Source organism: Suricata suricatta, chromosome 8 (genome assembly GCF_006229205.1).
Source record: "Suricata suricatta isolate VVHF042 chromosome 8, meerkat_22Aug2017_6uvM2_HiC, whole genome shotgun sequence".
Taxonomy (NCBI): Eukaryota; Metazoa; Chordata; class Mammalia; order Carnivora; family Herpestidae; genus Suricata; species Suricata suricatta.
Genome location: NC_043707.1, coordinates 4,321,007 through 4,342,066, shown reverse-complemented (window position 1 = coordinate 4,342,066; position 21,060 = coordinate 4,321,007).

Sequence of the window (21,060 nt, the reverse complement as noted above, 5' to 3'; positions counted from 1 at the left end):
CCTTCCTTGGCTCCTTAACCTAAGTGGGAAAAAAAAAACCTACTAGATTTTAAACTAGATTGGGAAAAAAAATCCTAGGCATCCAATCCCCTTTGAGATCTCTGCACAAAAGCTTACAGAGAACAAAAACATGAAGGCTTAGCCCTTCTTTGCAATGTAGAGATGTCATATCACTTGTCTGCCTGCCACTACCTGGCCCTAATGGACCACATCAATGTCCATCACAAGAAATGGTCTTGCACTGGGACCTGTCTTCAGCAAAACTGTCTCACCAAGAGAAAAGTTCATCCTAACAACAATTTCCTCTCACTAGATTCTGACCATTTACTCATTCAAAAAATATTCATTAAGCCCAATTATCAAGTAGCCCCACTCTAGCGAGTGGAAACATGAAAGCAGATGGTCACAGTAGTGTATGATAAATTACATGTAATAGAAGCAAAGTAAAATCTGCAATGGGTACATAGAAGAATGACTTTTAAAGCAAATGCAGGAATCGGGAAGAGTCTCAGAGAACCCAGCCAGTACTATTAATCATCAACATTGTCGTGATCATCAACATTATCACTTCATCTTCATCAGAGAAAATTCTGACATACAGTGAGTGACTTGAGTTTTGTTTACTTTTCGTTGTGGTTGTTGTTGTTTTAACACAGATGCAGTACCTCCAAAAACCTATGGTCAGTTCTGGAAACTGGTTTGGCCATTTGTCATGGACAACCACCAGATGAAAGCATGACCTTTCTAAAGGAAATAACTTCACCGCCCTATTTTCCCACTCTTAAATGTCAACTGTTGCCATTATGCAGCTGTTTTGCTACAGATGGAGAAAATAACATATCGAAAACTATCTAAAAACCATATTTGGTTGTTAAACACCAACAACCAAGAAATTTAAAGCTCACAGTGCTCCTCTCTGAAATGACCTCCTCATCCACACATCCAAACTCCTGCGTTGCCTTTCTTCCAACAATTAAACCCACAAAGTTGGAAGGGTCAGCTCCCCAGGTTTGAATGACAAGCCCGTGTTCTTCATCAGGATAGAAAAGCATTAAGAAGTGGATCTGGCTCTGGGAAATGATGGCGGATCAGAGTATTGACACCAACAACTGGAGACTCAAGCCGCTCCCAAGTGGAGTGTCATACAAGCCACCCACTGATGCTACGAAGATCCTGGGGAGATCCGTGAACAGTATCTGACAAGCCTTTGTGAACAGGGTAATTATTAGTCAGATGGTGGGGAGAAATGTTTAAAGACCCTGTGCCTTCCCCTCATAGAGAAGGTACCATACCCCTGAGCCTCTAAGTTTAAAATGATCTCTGAAGAATGGATAGATAGGGGAAGAGATATATCTCCACTGACCTCCCATTAGGACAGAGAGAAATCTTACCCCCGACTACCTAAGAATTATTAGGCACTGAGTGCTACTAAGAGTTAAGAACCTGCTAACCATTAGCTCACGAATTCTCCCTACACAACCACAAGATAATTTCATGCCAATTAAGATTTAGAAGGTGAGACTTGAAGGTAACTTGGTAAGAAGTCAAGATTTGACATCAATTTTAATAGACTCCAGAATCTGCCCTCTTTTAACTTTGTCTCTGTTACCTCCAACTCAACACAAAGGGCTGCACAATGAGCCCAGGTCTGCCTGCTAAAACAGACAGCTGGGTAAATACAACCTTAATCCAGAAGGAAGGGAGGTCAAGACAGGCAAACCAAAGCTCAGGGGAACCACTGTCTGACCAGGACTCCAGGCAGGTGCCAAAAGCAAGATTATTTACATCAACAAGGAGGGCAGCTGTGGCACTGACTCTCAATTGAATCAGATTCTCAGTCTTTGGTTCTGAAAGTGGCCCCATCTTCTCTTGTTACTGAGTTTTCCAGGACTTACATGGCCCGTGCATCCCTCTTTGGGCAGTGGCTTTGAGTCTGTTGAAACCATCTAATAATTTGTAGATGAAGTCTAAAGATACAATGGCGGGCATGGCACACAGCTGGTTCACCCTGACACAGCTACACAAGGGTAAGAGCTGAGTCCATTCTATTTAGTCGCTACATTCATTTGGATTGACTAGAATCCAAATCCTATGGGTGGCTAAGTACTGATTCTCCCCTTGGTATATCCCTAAAATACTAGGGAATGGCAATAGAGAGAGGGTCTTCCAGGATCACTTCTAGGTTGAATTCAGGTCCTAAGGGCAGCCGTCACCAACCTAAGTCTTTTAGCCTTGCATTCTCAATACATTATGAGTGGAGAATGACGAGCAAATGGGATTGTTCCCTTTGGAGCACCAGTGTCTCTTTTCTATGTAGTATTTACTACTATTCCAGTACATTTGTTTACTGTGTGATGGGTGCTTGGGGCCTGGGCAGCATCATTAGCAAGGCATTAAATGACTCTCAGTTTACTCTGGTAACAACTGGCATCAGTCATAACTTGCTACCCTCACAAAGCTAGAATGTACTTTTGACATAATCTGACCTAGCTTATGGACTGGTCAGGTGCCACAGGGCTCATGAATTTAAACAAAAGAAGGTGGGAGGACAGGTAATAGGTATTCAGGACGGCACTTGTTGTGATGAGCAATGGGCGCTATAGGTAAGTGATGAATCACTAGATTGTACCCCTGAAGCCAGTATTACACTATATTTTAAGTAATTAGAATTATTTTTTAAGGTTTATTGATTCTTGAGAGAGAGACAGAGACAGAGCATGAGCTGGGGAGAGGCAGAGAGAGAGGGAGACACAGAATCTGAAGCAGGATCCAGGATCTGAGCTGTAAGAACAGAGCCCAAAAAGGCACTCAAACTCATGAGGAGCCTGGAGATCATAACTTGAGCTCAAGTCAGACTCTTAAATGACTGAGCCACCCAGACACCCCTAGGTAATTACAATTTAAGTAGAAACTTGAAACATAAAAATATGTAAACAAGCAAGCAAACAAAGGAATAACATGGCCCCATGGGATCTCATTTTAGCCATGAAGCTGCTCACATTTGACAATTCTTGTGGCTATGGAATGCACTAGTCAGAAAATTTAATAGATGAGAAGCTAAAGACTGCTCTGCTGGCCCTGGCTTCCTACCAAGGACAATAATAACAAGGTTCCCTCCATCATTTATCCCAGATGCCTCAACTGAAAGTTCTTAAAGTGTTTCTACTCTCCTCGGGAATAAAGACAGCAATACACCAAGTGACTTCAGGCCTTGGATTTAGGATCTTTCCTAGATTTGAATACTACTTGGCTGGCCTCAAGGGGCCGTTCCTTAGCCAGATCCTAAGAACCTAAACTAGATCAATGGTTCCTTTTCCTCAGAATTTAGGGGCTCCTTCTGATTTGGTTCTCAATGGGCAATTTGTCCAGGATCCAGAGGGGTTAATAAAGAATAGAAATAAAGGAAAAAAAAGAGAAGAAACATTTAGTCTAGGATATGTGGCATCACAGATAGGATCACCATTTGCATGGTGGGAAGAGACTTCAACTCTTGGATTATATTATCCCGTACGTACTTAATTCAGACACTGGGGTGCACTATATTTCTCAACAGACTAGCTGATGTTAAGGCAAGCTGTCCTGTGCCAAATACTGAACTTTTACAAGCAACGAAAACTCTAACTACACACAGCTCTTACCGATTGGGGGGGAGGGGGTGGCAGAGGCATCAAGATCACCACCCTTACATTACCTACTTCACTTAATACTCAAGATACAAAGAATTTCTCTCTCGGATGACAAAAAAGATGGTAAAACCTAAGGCTATGAGAATGCCCTTAAGTACTGCTTTGGCTACTTTCCACAAGTTTTAATTATGTGCTTCTCTTATGGACTGCTAATTTCCTTCCAGATATACTTGTTATGGGGCACCTGGGTAGCTCAGTCAGTTAAGCATCAGACTTCAGCTCAGATCATGATCTCACAACTTGTGGGTTTGAGCCCCACGTCAAGCTCTGGGCTCACAGCTCAGAGCCGGGAGGTGCTTTGGATTCTGTGCCTCCCTCTCTCTCTGTCCCTCCCCTGCTTGTGCTTTCTCTTCCTCTCAAAAATAAATAAATGTTGAAAATTTTTTAATTTTTTTTAATGTTTTTATTTATTTTTGAGAGAGAGAGAGAGAGAGAGAGAGAGAGAGACAGATAGCCTGAGCAGGGGAGGATCAGAGACAGGAGGAGTCATAGGATCTGAAGACAGTCTCCAGGCTCTGAGCTAGCTGTCAGCACAGAACCTGGCACGGGGCTTGAACCCACAAACCGTGAGATCATGACCTGAAGTCAGATGCTTAACCAACTGAGCCACCCTGGTGCCCCAAAAATTTTTTAAATAAATACACTTTTATGAGCTTGCTTCTTTACTTCTGAAGGTTTAGAATTGTTTTGTATAAAAAATTATTTTTAGTTATATGTGCTCAATGCTATGGTACTTTCTGTACAACTGACTTTTTTCCTGGAGATGGAAAGACACAGAGACATACCATACATACACACTCACACCATGTTTACTATGGTTAAAGGTGTAATGCCACGTGTGGGGTCCACAATTTGGTTTATGTTTTATAATTCTACCTCATGACATTATTTATAACCTCCTGTTCTATTTATTTGTTTACTAAATCTAACACACCAATAATACAGCAAGTTTTGAAGAAAAAAACATTAATTTGGTGCCACTACATGGGATATGAGAGGATCATTTTCAGCTCAAATTATTTAAAATTAAAACCCTTAGTAGATGAACTTTAAAAAAACTGAATTATTTCTAATAGTAGAATTTTTCAGCATCTTAATTTGAGTAAAAGAAAAGGTTTAAATAGATTTGAGAGCTTAAATACTTCTGAGGAAATCAGGAACTGCAAAGCTGGGATGTCTAATTCACCTAAAAGTAATTAACAAAAAGTTAGATCATTATTTCCTCCAAGATCATAATTTAAAAGGAAGCTGATTTATCTGAACTGATTGGGGCTTTCAATCCCAACAGAAATATAGACATTTGGTTGTTTTAAGGGGAGAACAGAAATGAGACCCAATTAAGCAAAATTCTTTCCTATGGAAAAAAAAAGTTTTAGATAAAATGATTGCTCAAATCTGCTTAGAAGGGAGCTGAAGAAAGCAAAGGATCTGAGGTTTTTTCCTTTTTTTTTTAACTTCTATTTGAAACTTCTGTCCAATTCACAAGATGCACCATTAAAAAAAAAAAATAGGGGAACTCATCTCTACCCAAGCATCTGAGTAGAGCCAGCTGTGTAGAACTGGCGAATCTGGGAGATCATATCAGCATTTGATGTCTGACTCCCATGAAGGGACAGGGGCTGAGGGCTCCTGGAATTGGAGAAAAGTCAGAAGATTCCTGAGCCTGTGTGTTCAGGGTCTGTTACAGGTTGACTTGTGCCCCAACCCCCCACCCCAAATTTCTCTGTTGAAGTCCTAACCCTCAGTCCCTGGGAATCTTACTGTATTTGGCAATAAAGGCTTTAAAGAGGTAATTATGATAAAATGAGGTCATGAGGATGACCCAATATGACCCTAACCCAAAATGACTGCTGCCCTTATGAAAAGAGATTAGGTTGCAGACACACAGAGAGGGAAAACCATGTGAGGAAACAGGGAGAAGAAACCCCCTGCGACACCTTGGTTTCGGACTCTCGGCCCCCAGACATGTGAGGAATCGAGTTCTCTTGTCTAAGTCGTCCATCTTGGTTCTCCGTGACGGCTGCCGAGCTGACTAGCCCACGGTGTCAGATATCCTGGCTCAACTGCACATTGTCTTCTTGGCCCAGTACAGTACAACTCCACGAGAGCAAACCAGCTGTGCCGATGGTAAACAAAGCAGACTTATTAACTGAATCATTCTTTTCCTAGAGAATAAGCTGATGGACACCTAAAGTTACGAAGTAAATCTATACCCATAAGGACTGCACGGTCGTTAGGTTTGAGACTGCTCAAGTTCAAATCCCAACCAAACCAGTGGTGAGCCGTGAGACACGCGGCCCCTTCCTGTAGGTCTCGGGGCCAGTCTCACGTGAGACCAGCAATGAGGACCCGAGGATGGTGGCACCAGACACAGAGGACCCCGCGCCAGATTCACTGCTCCATTCATCCCACATACGTGTCCTGTGCCTACACATGTCCAGGAACTGCTCTAGATGAGGGGATACTGACAAGACATCCTTCCCTAGGCTGTATCCCCTGGGGGACATTAGCTAATAATGATTGTAAGGAGAGCACTTGAGTAAGAAAAGAAAAGATGGCTTAATGCAAACTTCTAAGGTTTGATACACTTCAGGGTACCATATGCAGAGTCCCTGAATCCCACTTAAATTATAATCTAGAGTATCCCATGACAGCTGATGGCTAATACCCTCTTATGCCAGGCTCCCTGGCACCACAGTCACCCTCAATCACACTGTCCCAAATCAGGGCAGAATACCTGTCCATGCCCGAGCATTCTGCTGTTTGCCTGTGAATTACCATACTGGGCAGTCTCCTGGTCCTCAAAAGGCCTGTTTGGTCTCCCAGAGCCATTCAGCAAGCAACTCTGTCTCCCTGTCCCACAGTAAGAGCTCTGCGGTGCCACCTGGCACTCAGTGACAAGGTCCCTTAAGTGTCCCTGAGGCAAGCCCCAGGCCCCGTCACCCTGCATTGGCAGCTGGATGCAAGCCAGCTGGTTTGCAGCATGTGCAGGATGGCACAAGAGCAGCCCTTGAGGGAGCAGCTGGAGGCCCGAACCCATCGCCCACGCAGGCAGCCTGCCACTGCTGTCCTGCCTTCCTAGTCAGCGGTTCCGGGGCAGAGTCCTCAGCTGAAGAAACCCAAAAAACTCAGAGACTCCAAATCCTTGTTTTCAGAAACTTACTTCCAGTATCAAAAAGGACTGAGAAACGTCTCCTTAGCTTCTTTCGTCAATCCTTAAACTCTCCAAGCCTTTGTTTGCCCATCTTTAAAGTGGGGTGGTGGTGGGGCACCTGGGTGGCTCAGTTGGTTAAGCGTCTGGCTTCGGCTCAGGTCATCATCTCACGGTTTGTGGGTTTGAGTTCTGCATCGGGCTCTGGGATGACAGCTCAGAGCCTGGAGTCTGCTTCGGATTCTGTGTCTCCCTCTCTTTCTGACCCTCCACTGCTCGCACTATGTCTATCTGTCTCTCAAAAGTGAATTTTAGAAAGCATAAAAAAAAAATAAAGTGGGGTGGAAACTGTCCACTCTGCTCTTTTCTTTTCATGGGGTTCTGTAGGAATCGTCTTCAAAAGCCTTTGTGTGGGATTTGTTCTCGGGGGTGATGAAAATACTCTTAAGCTGATTGTGGTGATGGTTACAGAACTTTGTAAATATACTGAAGACCATTAAATTGTACACCCTCAGTGAATGAGTTGTATAGCATATGAATTCTATCTCAAAAATGCTTTTTTTTAACAAAAGCCTTTATCCACCGTGAGGGAGAACTACCATCCTAGGACGTCAAGTCAGCTGTCACGGTGGAACATCAAAGCCAGGAAGAGTCTGTCAACTAGAATCATTGCTCAGAACTCTAGGGGAAACTTAACGTGCATATGGCCTTATTTTTTAGGAATGTATTTTTCAGGAATAAAAGGATTATTTGGGAAACTGAGATCCATATGCTTCCAGAAAAACTTTAGATGACCCAGATAATTTTTCCCCCACGGCCATGTCTACTTCAGCATGTGGCCACAGTCTTAGTTGTTACAAGAACTCCATCCTTCCCACCAGACACTGGACCAGCGGTTCCTGGTAGCTGCTGAGTCCTGAGATAAGTCTGTATGGTGTGCCCCTCTGGGCCCCACCCCTAAGCACAGAAATGAGAACCCCGGATACACAAATATACACCTGGACACAGACATGTTTGTATGAAATCCTAATACAATTCCTGGATGATAGCCTTACACGGTTGCGGAGTCAGTGCCCAATCCCTTCTCAGCAGGGGTCCTCTCCATCAGGGTGTTTTCCAGACCCTCCCCTTCCTAAATTGTTCTTTGACACACTGAGTTGATAAGCAGTGTGAGAATCTTCATACATAACACTGGGGTAGGAAACGTACACGGAGCCCAGCTCCTGTCTGTATTCCGCTCTGCACCTCTTATCTCCTCATCAATTCAGTATGATTGACAGGGTCTCCAATCCATAACGTGTTTTCAAGATTTAATGAATTAAATGCAAAACACTTGTTATGGGCTGAATATCATTTCCCTCTAAAAGGCACATGGTGAAGTTCTAAACCTCCCAGGCCCTCAGAATAGAACTATGTTTAGAGAGAGTCCTTAAAGAGGTAATCAGGTTAAAAAGAGGCCTAAGGGTGGGCTTACTCAGTATGACTGGTGTTCTTGTGAGAAGAGACGATCAGGACACAGACACACACAGAGGGAAAATGGTGTGAAGACGCAGGGGAGACGGCCGTCTGCAAGCTGAGGAGAGAGGCCTCACAAGAACCCAGCCCCACCAACACCTGCATCTCAGATTCCACCCTCCAGAGCTAGATGAAAATACAACTCTGTTTTCTAGCCACCAAGTCTGGGGTGCTTTGTTATGGCAGCCTGAGAAAATGAATACAGAATTTGGAAAAGAAAAGCCCTGAGTATATGTTAGCTATTACATCCAAGGAGGTAGGCAGTGAGGCAGGTAAGGGAGCCAATTTCAGATATCAGGCAGACGTGAATTCACACTGGGCATGTCAGATCCCTCCAGGGCTCAGTCTTCTCATCCACAGAATGGTGATAATGCAAGAATAAGGTGAGCAAACAAATAAATACAAAGCACCTGACCCCAGACCTGGACTACAGTAACTGCTCAGAAACCTTAGGTGCTGTGTGGGATGCTGGAACATGGAGCCAAAACAAGCCACTGTCAGGCCACCAGGTGGATAAAATCCAACATGCTCCCCCCAAGTCTGTGACATCCAAAGAGACAATGCTTGGATATCATCTTCCTGGTTGAAATATTGCTACTTTTTGCTGGATCAAGAGAACAGACCAGGCCAGAGAGAAAGTGAAAGCCAACTCAGAGGATCCCATGAGTTCAGGTGTTTGGGGAAGTATAATCGGGTTTTTTTTTCATGTACTCCAGAAATCTACCACACTGTGCAGAGGTTTAATAAAAATCAGGATGGGTACACTAAAAATAATGGGGGTAGTAGAGTAAGCACACCCCTCCCTACAGCCCCCCAGGGAACCTGGAGAAGGATTTGAATACCCATGTCCCCAGGTGACTTGCTCAGGTGTAATCGTCTCCACCAGACTCTGCTAAGGGACAAGCACATGTAACGGAGGTGACCCAGGTACAGAGAGGGAAAGCGACTTTCTTAGGTCTTGCCAAGAGTCAAGGCAGTAAGTTCCCAGTGGGGATCCCTCTCCAAGAGTTTCTGACAGCAGCCTGGCAGAGAAGGATGCCCCCCTCCGTCACCTGCTACTGGTGTGTGAAGGAAAGCAGCATTCACAGCTGATGGAAAAGCTCTGTCCGGAGGCAGTCTGGCTAGAATTTCAATCCAATTTCTTTCGAGTGAAAGGGTAACAGGATAAGATCTTTCCGTGTTAACAACCTGGATTGTGAGTGAAGTCCCTGGGTTGGGGCAAGAGATGGGGTCACGAAATCAAGAGCTTACCTCGCAAAGCAATCTAGTCCGAGCCCCAGGTCCCCAAGCCTCCCCTCCAGAGCCTGTTAATCTCATGTTGAACATGTCTCTCTGTGGGCACTTCCTGTCCAGGAATTTAGGCCATCTGTCCCCGGGGTGGTAACCCCACCCATGTTTGCAGCAGGAACCAAGAAGGCATGTCACTGGGCATCCCACAGACTCCTCAGTGGGGCCAATGTGTTCTCCATGAAAGAGCACAGCCTCAGAGCTAAGACCTCACAGGTGAGCCTTTGGGATGGCTCATAAAACAGTCAAATTCCTCATGAGGCCCATGCACTGCTGCAAATCAGGTACAAAGTACAGTGAGTGCAAATACATTAGACATCATGTTCTGTACACAAGCGATAGCTAGGTGTCTTCTCAATAGCCCAAGTTCTCTGAAACCATGTGGAGCAAGTAAATGGAGGAGCTAGTGTCCATCAGTGACCCAACGCCCCACAATGGGTTCTTGGAGCCCATGATCTGGCCTCGCAGAAATGGGAGACTGGGACACTCAAGTGCTGGGACTCAACACAACATACACTAAAGGTAAGAAGAAGCAAGCTCTCAGAAAGAAACTATCCTGATTCACTCTCCTGAGCCGGCTTCAACTCAACTCACAGGAGAAGGCCAACATGTAGAAGATTCCTTCAACAACCAAGTTCAAATCCGTCAACTATTTGCAACATGGATGATGCCCATGGGCATGATGTTGAGCGAAGTAAGTCAAGATTCCATTTTTATCAAGTTCCAAAGGAGACCAAACTGACCTAAAGAGGAGGTGAGAGGATTAGTGGGGGCTCCGGGTGCGGGTGGTTCTGACTGGAAGCGGGGAAACTTTGAGGTGCTTGAAAATGTTTTGTTTCTGGATCTGGGTGGTGGCATCCCAGAAGTATTCAAATGTAAAAACTCATGGAGCTGTACTCTTAAGATTTGTACTTTATAGCATTTAAGTTAAATCTTGATTTTATAAAAAATTGCCAACCCTTTCTTGAGTACCTACCACGTAGCAGAGCTTAGGCCCTTATGGTTTGGAAGCTATCTTCAGGTAAGACTGGCATCTCCATGATGCCACAGAAACCCTCTGAGACGTGACCAGCTGACATACGGCATTCCCATCAGCCTTTCTCTCTCAGATTACAACGGGCTACCTCACCTGTGCTCCGTGATAACAAACACAACTGCAAACTTGCCTTCCCCACACCCGGCATTAACTTGGGAAGACAGAGGAAGAGAAACAAAGCAAAATCCAAACAAAACTAAGACATCCAGGAGAAAGCCCTCCTTTACAGTCAAGCTGTAGGAATAAAGAAAACTCCTTTCGGACAGGATTGGTAGAACCCAAGAATACAGAAGACATTTTCATCTGCCTTTCGCATGTTGTCAATGCTAAGATTTCTGGATGTCTAAGGATGCTGTGTGCAGGATATGCTCAGGGAGAGGAGCAAGTGTAATCACTGAAAAACAAAGAGTCCCAGGCACACATTCGCCAGCTCAGGAGTTCTGACTCCATGTAAGGTGGCTGTGGTTGCTGGGCACCTGTGAAGCGGGCTGTAAAGAGACTGAAAGAAAAGCTCTCTGAAAGATCCCAGGCCTCATGGGTAGGAGGAGTAAGCCTCACAGCTTAGTCTGCAGGGCAATGTTTAGGTCCTCAAAGTGACTAGGAACTTTCCAGGCAGATAAGAGGGAGGCACAGTCTGTGCTAACTGTGCAGGGGTTAAAGACAGAGTGAGGTCTGTATCAATAATTGACACGTAGTTGGTCTTAAACTGTGTTTATTGAATCCGTGCATGCACTCATGAATGCACGAATGCATGAATGCACAAACGCAGGAGGGAAGGAAGAAAGAAAAGTGGGCAGGTGGGCTCACCCCCTCCCCATCCACAGCTGGACTCATGGCCTAACTCTATCTAACTGAGCAACTGCCCCACATTATACCTGCACCAAGTAACAGAACCACCAAAAATATTTGTATAGTTAAAGTAAAGGAGGGCTGGCTGAACCAAAGGAAGGAGGAGAATAGGGAGGGGAAGGAAGCAGGGAGGAAGGGGGTGGGAAGGACTGGGAGCCAGAGGACAAAGTGAAGGGGGGAATGAGGGTGGGTTGAGGGAAATGGGAGAGAAGAGGCAGGGCGGGGAAGGGAGGGTGGAGAAGAGGGGGAGAAGGACACCAGAAAGGGGGATTTAGGAGGAGAAAAGGAAAGAAGAGGAGGGAAGGAAGAAGTAGAAACAGAGAGGGGAGGGAAGATCATGATGGTGAAGGGGAAAAAAAGAAAGGGAGGCAGTCACTTCTCCGGTAGCTTGTATCCACAGTGGCCGAGCCCACAGGAGAATCAAGGCAGTCTGACATCAGTCACTCCTGCTCTAATGCAGCAAGTTGCCGATCTGAGCCACAGCGGCTCAAAACACAGCATCAGGACCTTTGCGGACCAGCATCCCCAGACACATCCTTGTCCAGAGACAAAGATTCCTCCCGGAGGCCATGCTCAGAGTGGCAGCTCCAGCAAATGGTCACTAGGTGGCGCATACTCCTCATTGTCCTTTCCAGGCTCTCAGCAGCAGGAACCCCAGGCTTGCACATCAGGGAAGGGAAAGGGCCTGTCACTGAGGGAAACCTGAAGCCAGTCTGGGAGACCTAAGATCGGCCTGTGGTGGCAAGAACTGCCCATGAAGTAGGCCTGTGCTGTCCCTCTCAGATTCAGACAATCCCATAGACACAAAGACACTCCCCAGAGTGGGCGGTGGGGAGAAGGGCTGAGTTTAGATCCTGACTCCACCTCCAAAGCAGTTACAGAACACTTTCTCTGAAGATGCAGGAGAGTTCAGTCTCAGGGAGGAAGAAAAGGTTCCCAGTCAAAGAAGCTCCACTCTCATCTGTTTTACACACTGGACATCCATGCAACAAATAGTGTGGGAAGGAAACAAGCCCAGGGCTTAGAAAGCACTGGGCACCCGGGTGGCTCGTCAGTAATCTTGATTTCTGTTCAGGACATGATTTCACACAGGATTCTCAGTTCCTGAGATTGAGACCCAAGTTGGGTTCTGCATTGGCAGCTCAGAGCCTGCTTGGGATTCTCTCTCTTTCTCTTTCTCTCTCTCTGCCCCTCTGCACCCCCTCCCTGCCTCTCTCTCTCTCAAAATATATAAATAAACTTAAAAAGAAAGCATTGTAGACCCCAGCACTAACTCTAGAGGGCTTTGCTCTGGGGCAGAGACCCAGCCAGGCCTTCAGAATCAGAGGTTTTCTACAAGCCGCCGCTGAAACCGATCACGCTTCAGGTCCCACACAACACGGGTCTGCCTAGCACACCAAAGTCCACAGTCCTTCGTGCCTAACCGACAAGATAGGATCACTCCATTTTACAGATGAGAAAACTAAAGCTCAAGAGAACACTAAGGGGTAAGCTGGAAACCCATGAGAACCACACCCTCAGGGCGGAGGCCAGCTTTTGACCCTACACACCTCGCATCCTTCTTCTCTTCCAAGTGTCCTTCACAGATCATGACTAACCCCAGGGTCCTCCTTGTGTTCTTTCTCTCCTATCACGTCACTGAGCCTCTGTGTATGTTGTCCCTTTGTCTAAGTGACAAGGATGCCATTGGAAGAAATGTGTGTGTGTGTGTGTGTGTGTGTGTGTGTGTGTTTAATTTGTGTATCTTCACTAACCCAGTAACATCTAGTACCTGGTTCTGCATTCAGCAAGCACTCGATAAGTGTGTCTTCTTGTTATTGGGACAGCCTAAGTGCAGGGGGTAGGGATGGAGTGTTGACAAGTGGAAAATGAGAGTGTTTCAGAATTATGGAGGAAATGAACAGGGAAATGTATCGCCTATAATAAATATACCTCTGAAGAGTCTTAAAAGAAATCAATGAAGCACAACATCAAAGTCCCAGGGAGTTATAAATCAGCAGCCTGATAGACAAAAGTGCATCCGAAATCATTTAAAGTGCACCAGAAATCATTTATGTCTGAGTAATTAGAACACATTGGAACGACTCTGTGCCATTGAACCGAAATTGAGCAACATAATGTTTATGAAATCCCTGTGGACTCAGGCAGGAAAACCAGAAAGATGAAAGTTGTATTGAAAACTCCCCCCACCTGTCCAGAGCCTTCCTGCACAGTCCCCAAGCGGGGGCCGGTAGGGAGACGGAGTTTGTTTTTAACCCATGCTCAAATTTGTTTTCTTCTCCTGGTTTCAAAATGTCTGCAGTCTCAGCAGGTTGCATGTAACAGAACAGGGCACCCCACTGGACCCCCAATTCCCAACCTAAGAGAGAATCTTTGTTAAGACAGAAAAGAGATAGTAGAAGTGAGAACATACAAGAATTTTCCAAAAGAGGTGGCTGATCTTAGTGAGGAAAAGGCTGGACTTTGTCCTCGGGGCTCCTACTGGATCTGAGAGTCCCTCCCACAGTCCCCTTGAAGGTGGAACTTGGGAGCTGGTGTGGGGCTGGAACCCTGCAGGGGGAGACGGGAGACAAAGGAATCAAAAGAAGGGCTTCAGATGTCCCGTCCATGAGTCCACTTGTGAGACGTTAGCTGGGAAAAAATCACCTACCTTGACTTGGGGGGGTGAAAGGATAAGGCCAGAATTCTAACTTGGAGACGTGCAAAGAAGCACCCAGGTGTCGAGTACTCTCCTAGCCCTCCTCCTGGATCTCAGACCCCATGAGCACAGCCCCACAATGGTCCAAGTACCGAATGGCTTCTTCCCACACACGATAGTCCAAACTGGTCCCGTGACCTGGATCTGACATTCTAGGGTCACTGTCAGCTCATAGACATCTAAGAATCGCTCATTTTTACACCTCCATCCTTCCCTCATCCCCCACCCTCGTTTTCTACGACATAACCGCAGCCTCCGGGGTTCCTATCTTGGGCTCTGTGTGCCTGGGGTGCAGTGGGGTAAGGCTGCAGCTCTCATACAGAAACCGGTCTATTTATGCTCCCTCTGCCAAGAACCTGGAAGACTTACGTTGGGGAACCGACCTTCAACTGTGCAAGCGCAAATGTACTACAAACCTACCGGTGTTGTGACACTTTTGAAGGAAGTCCACATGGACGACAGGTGGAGATCCTGCTCAAGCCTGAACGAGGTTGACCACTGCCGTGCCACCAGCTTTTTTCCATCTCATGGCCTCTGAAATTCTTCCCCTGCTCCAGCCAACGGCCCTCAAAAGAACCAGAGGTCTTCACAAAATGCAAATCAGATCACCTCCTGCAAAAACTTTCAAAATCTTCCACTGCTTTGGGATAAAGACCAATTTCCTTCCCATGGCCTGGGACTCTAATGTGGGCTGTCACCTGTTCTGTCAACCCTTCTGGCCTTATCTACAAAATACCACCACCCATGCTTCTCTGATCTTCATCCACTCTAGCTGACCTCGGAGGGTCCCTGGAAATAACCTGGCCATAGGATATTTCCACACACTGCCCCTCTGTCTAGAATCCTCTACCCCCAGCCCTTGCCCTAACACCTCAGCTTATGAGTCTCCTCCTGGGAAAACCTCAGAAATAGCCACCATCTGGGCCAGGTTTCCTTTTAATAGGCTGTCCCAGAGCCATGTTCCCTACTATGAAGCACTTATCTCTGTTTATAGATATCCTCTAGATAGAATTATCCTCTAGTACGCTTCATCTGCCTCCCCACTGGACTGTAGGCACTAGGAGGGTAAGCCAGGTGTGTCTAGGTTTTGTCACTACAACTTCAGCAGCTACACAGGGCCGGGCACATAGCAGGTGCCCAGTACTGGATGGGTAAGTGAATATGTGGATAGACTGGTGGATGGGTGGGTGAGTGAAGGAGGGCATGAATAGATGAGTGGGTAGGTGGGTGGGTCACTAGTTTTTGTTGACACTGGTTGCTGAGATTGATCATTTTTATCAACTAAAAAAGTTTGGGAACATCAAAATACAAAGCATAAGGCTACTGAAGGGTGAAAGAGCCAAAGTAGGAGACAAAAAAAAACAGCAGCAATGATGTTGGTGGAGAGACAGGCACACCAATTCTCTCGCTCACTCACTCAAGTGGAAGGTCCTGAGCTCCTGGAACACACAGGCACCAAGACGGTGCTGGGGCTGCAGGGAGCTACTGGCGGGCCACGTTGTGGACAGGCTTTTGATTCAGATCATGAGATCTCACTTGGTTCGACCAAGCTCCGGTGTGGAGTAACCATGGCCAACTATCTCTCAATGCTTAACACCTACCAACCTTCCAGGACCACACTATTGCCCTTTGCCCCCACATGAGGGCACTGGAATCTTGGTGGACAAAAGCCTGGCGCTGACCTCCACTTGGCCTCCAGCAGGCTGACATCTCTCTAGATTGGGGGGATGGCAGGCATTCATATTTCATTCCCATCTCAGACAAGCGCCAACAGAGGACAGAATTTGGCTCAATGTATTTTGCTAGTAATGGAATAGATGGATGGCATATTGGAAATTCACATTGAAAATACATCTCTCCCTTCTGTAAAATGAGATAGCATCTACCGATGTGGGTAATGGACATCTAATGTAAATGCAGGCCACGGGCTGAGAGCACAGGCCCAGGCATGGTTCAGCACGTTCCGGTGGCCCAGCCCATCTGGACACATATCACAGAGCCCTCCCCCCTTCCTTCCACTCATTTTGTTTCTTAGCAAAATCGTTACTGAGAATATTGAACTACCTTACAGAGATGTATTTACTCCCCTTATCTTCCCTCCGTCTCTCTTGATTAAAAGCTATGTGTGATATTTGTAGTTACCAACATCAATATTTGGCATGGATTTAGGGAATGGAGATGCAGAGAAGAAAGGAATCTGACCATTTCTATAAAGGGTAAAACCCTGAGCAAACAGACCACATTTCTTATTAGGGGCAGTGAAGAGCACAGACTCACTTCAGAAGGGACCAGTCAGGCTGCACCCCAGCAGGCTTTGTGAAACCAATGCTCAGGGCTCCAAATTAGATTCCAGATTTCATCAGGAGAGCCAGCTCCCTTCTGAGGATAGGGAAAGGGGGGAGAATAATGTAGCCTATCTGAAAACTCTTAGAGCTGGCTGAAAGGCAGCCCTCTTCCCCAAGGAGCTAAGTCCAGCATTCAAACTGGGCAGAGCTGAAATACTAATGAGTTAGCCTTTCCTTAGGGCCCATCCCTAAGGCTCTACCTACTTTAATTCGTTTAATCATCACAACAACCTGATTCACCAACTCCATTTTACAAATGCAAAATGTGTGGCACCAAGAGGTCCAAATGCTGGCCTGGGCTTACACAAGAAGGATGCGCAAGGGCCGGGGCCCAGTGTCCAGTCTGGCTCACAGGTCTGTGCACATAACCACTCCACCACACTGCCCTCTGGCATCTCTGTGGCAGAGCTGCTGGCCCAGAATCCACAGTATCGTGTACTTAAGAGCTGCTACCATTCCGGAAGCAGCCTTGCATCAGGCCCCCACCATCACTGACTTGGCCTTGACCATGTGAGCAGAGCTTTGGTGTGCCCCTCTGAACTGAGGGTGGTAGTAACTGCACAACGAGATGGTGTGACATTTCACAACATATGCTTTTCAAAGGCTCAGCACACAAGGGAGATTCATATTCACTGCTTGTGGGAGTGGTAGTTTGCACAACTACTGTGGAAAATGTGGGGGTAGCAGCTACTAAAACTAAACATGGATCCATTACGTGACCAAACAAATATATCCTTGGCATATTCCTGAGAGAAAGAGGTGCCTCTGCCCACCAACAATGGGGACGCAAGTGCACATACCCCTAACCGAAAACAACCCAGACGCTCATCAGTAATTCCAGAGAATGATGGTACAATCAAACAACGGAATAGTATCCGACAACTTAAAGACGAGAAAGCACTGATACATGTGAGAACACAGCTGAATGTCCTGGGGATGAGGCTGAAGCAAAGAAGGCTGATTCACATGTACTGTTGGGGCTTAGGTGAAGTTCATGAATGAGTAAAATCGATCTTTCATGTAAAAGTGAGGAGGGTAGTTGGGGAGAGGCAGTACTGACTTCGGAAGAGGCACGAAGGAGCCTTTTGGGGTGCTTCGAATCAGTAAGACTAATTCTTCAACTCACTCATTAATTTTGTTAACAATCATTTACTGAGTGCCCACTGAGTTTGGACACACTCTCAGGAGGTGGGGACCAGACCCCGTTCCCGACCTGCAGCTGGATGTGAACATTGGAAACTTGTCCGTATCACTATGTCTCCAGGGTGCAGAACCATCCTCAGGGATTTGGAAAAAAATCACTAAATAGATTTCCTTCTCTTATCTGGCAGAAAGCGGTGGGGAGGAATGGCAGGGATGCTCATCAGAGCAGCGGACCTCTGCACTCGCTGTGCCCGAGGTCGCGAGCACCACTTAGCATTTCATCCTGGCAAGCCGGGCTTGCTTTATTCAGGGTCACGTGGCCAAAACCATGTGCGACATTTTGAAGGGAAAGAATTTAAGCCTCCATGTCTCACTGCCCCGAGTATCAGCTTTGTCCTTCTGCTCTTAATGCTGTTATCTCGTCCCCACACTTGGTTTTCTGCCGAGCAGATGCTATAGAAAGGCATGTTAGCGATGAGAAGCAGAGCGTGCCGAGGAGCCCGGGCTCCGAGCCGGTGACCCTCTGCGCCGGAGGCCTGCCCCGCTGCGGCGGCGGAGTGAAAAATGCCGAGGAGGCACCAACGCTTCCTCCGTCACTCAGCTCCTCAGTCAGGTCCCAGGGAGATCTTTCTAAAATGCAGATCGGGTAGAGACAATCACTAGCTTAAAACCCTGCTGTGGCCCCACACCAATCACAGCCGCAACTCAACTCCTGCCCGTCACAGAGCACGGAGGCAGGTCTGCGCCTCTCAACATCCCCTCCTCTAGAATCGGAGTCCGACTGAAGGCTCTGCCCGTGGCGGTCCTTCCGCCTAAAACCCCCGCCCCTGCAACTGCTGGGAGGACCCCCGTCCTTCACCACTCTCAGCGTCACTTCCTCCACGGAACCTTCTCTGACCACCTAGTTGTGCCACCAGCAAACTCTGCATTCTGCCTCCACTAAAAAGCAATCAGATTGTGCCTCAATTATGAGTTTCTTTTATTCATTGTTTTATTCCCTCATCACTGCAAGTCCTTTGAGGGCAGAGTCTGGGTCTAGTTCATCTTTGGATCTTCTGCCTCTTAGCAGTGAGTGCAACAGAGTTTGTTTAAGGGAGGGGAGTGAAGGGAGAGACAGATAAGCAGAAGTGAGAAAGGAGGTGAGGAGGGAAGGAAAGAAGGGACGGCAGAGGGTACCCAGTGGGTGGAAAACCGCAATACAGCAGAGGGACCTGGACAGTATCTTTGAACAGGGCTTTTCCGATGGGTACTGATGGATGGTTAGAACTTGCATGGTCAGGTCTGAGTGGGGGAAGTGGAGCAGAGCTGTTAACCTGAGGAAAGGTCCCCAGTCACGGAGACCAGGGCTGGCGGAGTGGCAAGATGGGGTCCAAATGGCATGCCTGGAGTCAGGAGTTTGCACTCTATGCTCAGATCACACAGAGCTACTAAAGCATGCTCAAAAGGAGAGTCATGGGGGTGCCTGGGGGGCTCAGTCAGTTAATCATTCGACTTCGGCTCAGGTCATGATCTCATAGTGCGTGGGCTTGAGCCCCACATCGGGCTCTGTGCTGACAGTTCAGAGCCTGGAGCCTGCTTCAGATTCTGTGTCTCCCTCTCTCTCTGCCCCTCCCCTGCTTGCGCTCTGTCTCTGTCTCTCAAAATAAAATTTAAGACATAAAATAAAGGAGAATCATGGTCAAGGATATGAGGCTGACTAACTGAAAAAGGAAAAGCCCAAAGCGGAGGACTGGTTGGAGCTGGTTATATAATCCAGATGTGCTGTAACAGGAGTGTGAACCACAGCAGCGGGTCCACTAAGGATATGTGGAGGGGAGGATGGACAACCTTGCTGGCCTCAGACTGGGAGTAAGCTAGGGAAATCCAAAGGATGCTGGGGGCCAGGAGGATGGGAATGCCTTTACATATGCAGGAAGGAAGCTCTGTGTTAGCTACTGTGTCCATGAGACACCTGGCATTGGGATGGCACCCATGTTGCCACTGTCCCGTAATTACTATTCATTACTACGTTAACGGTGCCAGTCTTTCCTGCTGAGGACAGAAATGGCCTGAGCTCCTCTCCTACTTGGTGTCTAGAAATGTGGTCTTATCTACTTCCCATACCTGGTTACAGACATCACAACCTGCGATCAGTGGGTTGAGAGCTGAAAGAACTCGGTAGACCTACACTTGGAAGGTAGATAAGGAAGCTGAAACCCTTGGAGGGCTGGCGGCAGAACGAGGGATGAAATCCAGCCTAAGGCACCGAGGCTCCTGCTCATACATTCTGCTGCCTCTTGGAGTGTGAAACGGCACATAACTGTCAGCACTCACGGTGATTACCAACCAGAGCATAAATGACGAACAAACCCGCCTCAAGAAGAAACGGCCTCCTTTTCTTTTCCTTCTTCTGGAGTCTTGCATCAAACCTTCGTCAGTCCCAAGTGGAAATAAAGGCTGGGTGAGTGTGTGTGCGCACACATGTGCGTGTGCGTGTGTGTAGGGGGGGATGCACAAGGAAACAGGACGTGTTTTCTTCCAAGAGCTTCACATCCATCCTTCTAAACAATACTGATCACTTTTGCTAAATTCCAAAAGGTGGCAGCATTCCATTAAATATTCATCTGCTGTGGTGGCCGCAGCAAGGAGTGGCAAACAGAGTACACATGGGGAGGAAGGCCCCAGAGAGCGGGGGTCAGGAAGGCTGGAGAGTCCAGCCCCGACTGTGGGTACCCAGGGGAGCTACGAGCCCTTAACTAGGGAGGAAGCAGAGAATGCTGAACGGAAAGATCCCGGAGCAGAGCAGTTAGCCCAAAGACAAAGTTAGATTTGCCTCAAGGCTTTCATAAGCAAGCATCTGGGGTGGACAGACCAGATTTATGCCATGGATCATCCCTCCATTAGAATGGGGGCAGAACCCGTGACTTGCTTCTAACCGACATAAAATGTGACAGAATGCCTCGTGTGTGATTGTAGGAGGACACAGATATGCAGGACTCCATCTTGCCAGCATGCTCGGAGAGCGCCCCCTGCTGGACTTGAGAAAGCACGCTGCCATCATGTGCACTGCCCGTGGAGAGGGCTATGGCCAGGGACCTGGAGGCAGCTTCTCTGAGTAGACGTCCTCCATGCTTTCTGCAAGGAAGTGAGTCCAGAGGAGGACCCCAAGCTCCAGACGAGACTGCAGCCCCCGCTGACACCTGGAACGCTGTCTTGTGAGACTCTGAGCAGAGGACCCAATGATGCATGCCCACAGACCCTTGAAACGTGTTAACTGAGATCATACACAGGTGTTGCTTTAAGCAAAGTTTCTGGCAATTTTTTGTGTAGCAAAAGAAAATGAACATAATATATTTCTGCTACAGAGGAGT